Here is a 1,723-nt window from a genome sequence, read left to right as displayed (position 1 = left end):
TATATCGTCTGCATTCCCTTGCACGTATTTTTTTTTATTTTAATAATATTATTGCTAAATCTTTTAATTGATAGAATGAACGATTCATACGACTCTATTTTACTTTAAATAACTTAATTTTGGTTTTTCGTTTCGTTACTTTTTTTCCGTTTTGTAATTACTATATTGTAATTAAATATAGTCTCTTAACTACCATGTAACGAGAATTTCAGCATTGAGAAATACATCTACTTTATATCGCAATTTACTTTCAAATAAGTATATGCTTAAATATCCGCGATTTTTGAAGAAAATTTCAGATTTTTTCTCAATAATGGAAGTACATAGTTCTACGCAGCGTATGTGTTACTTGTAGTATTACAATAACATTTTTATTATGCATGTCAAACAACACAGAACAAATCGGAATACATTTTTCATTTTATGGTAGAATAGAATAACTTACATTAAACATGGAAATTTATTTACGTTAATAATAGAGTACATTAGTTAGTGACCTTAAGTATTACATACGACGAGTTACATTACAACTTAGCAACATTACACAGATACATTTCATTGTATTACGAAAGGGCTTACCTTCAGCATTTCCTTCGTTTAGCGTCCAAAAACTTTTTTATATTATTTTCGAAACGATTTGGTTCACGCTTCGTAGACGAGAAAATTTCTCCTTCGACAGTTGATTTCGGTCATACGACGTAGCCCTTATTTGACATTAGGGGTACACGTGCACGGTCCACGCAACCAGGATCGCCTGGACGTAGTGGCTGTTCTTCAGAATTTGCAAAGGCAGAGTTTAAACCCTTCTTCGTGTTCGAGGATGTTGTTGGCTGCGGTTCTGGCGATTTCTGCTGACGTGGCATTTGTGCTAAATCGCGCTCTTGTCGTACTTCCTTTAACATTGCCTTAACATCGCAACTCAAATTGAAAATTGGTCGTGCCCATTCTGATCATAGACGGCCAGCACGTTCGCGATTTGGCTTTGTCTCCTGTGGATGCTTACATAAATACATGACAGCTTTCCCAAAACTTCTGAAAAATAAAGGAGAATATTTTAATAAATCTGCAAATTTCATTATCTTCACTTACTTACCTTTTCTGCTGCCAGCAAACAGGGGACAACACATCAATGTTTTCTCGCCGGGGCCTCCAGATACTTCCTTCTTGATTTCTTCGTGCGATCCTGCCAGGAAGTCTGAAAGAAAATATTCAAATAAATATGTAAATTCAATTATTTTTACTCACTTACCTTTTTTTGCTGCCGGGGTTAATCTGCGCACGTGTGCGCACTTAACCAATAATTTAAAATGTCATTCATGACATAAGGTGATGCCATGCCGTCAGTTTTTAATTCGCCTTAAAAATTTCATTCATGACATAAGGTGATGCCATGCCGTTAGTTTTTTAATTCGCCTTAAAAATTTTACAAGAATGAATCTAAAACTTCTTTTCCAAACCACGAGGCATAACTCATGCTTATGAATTTTAAATTCAATTTTTTATTGCAAATACCATATTTGAAAAATATGTTTTGCTAGCAAATAACGCAATTGCAAACCGAAAGTCTCCTTCTACAGCAGTACATGTATGCATTGCCCTTGAACGTACTGAGCAAGAGGTACTTTATTGACATGAAAGAATTGAAAATAATTATTAAGCCAAATTGTATTTAACATTTTCTTTGGTGGCAGGCCACTTTGTCGAAAACATACGACAAATAAAA

At 34.5% G+C, this 1,723-nt stretch overlaps 1 long non-coding RNA gene across 3 annotated transcripts; it reads right to left on the bottom strand.

Annotated features, from left to right (window-relative positions):
• Window positions 1–327: 327 nt before the first annotated feature.
• LOC126766238 (uncharacterized) lies at window positions 328–1,325 on the bottom strand. Of its 3 annotated transcripts, none has more exons than XR_007668750.1 (3): window positions 1,250–1,325; window positions 1,090–1,195; window positions 328–1,029 (listed from the first exon to the last, which is right to left on the bottom strand). It is a non-coding gene; the product is annotated as an uncharacterized LOC126766238 (long non-coding RNA). The 3 variants fall into 3 exon arrangements; XR_007668749.1 differs by having other exon boundaries at window positions 328–1,032; window positions 1,094–1,195; window positions 1,250–1,324; XR_007668751.1 differs by having other exon boundaries at window positions 328–1,032; window positions 1,094–1,195; window positions 1,246–1,304.
• Window positions 1,326–1,723: the final 398 nt, after the last annotated feature.

This window comes from Bactrocera neohumeralis, unplaced genomic scaffold, assembly GCF_024586455.1.
Source record: "Bactrocera neohumeralis isolate Rockhampton unplaced genomic scaffold, APGP_CSIRO_Bneo_wtdbg2-racon-allhic-juicebox.fasta_v2 cluster11, whole genome shotgun sequence".
Lineage (NCBI taxonomy): Eukaryota > Metazoa > Arthropoda > Insecta > Diptera > Tephritidae > Bactrocera > Bactrocera neohumeralis.
Note: the sequence above shows the minus strand (reverse complement) of the source record. Positions and strands in the feature narration are given on the sequence as shown.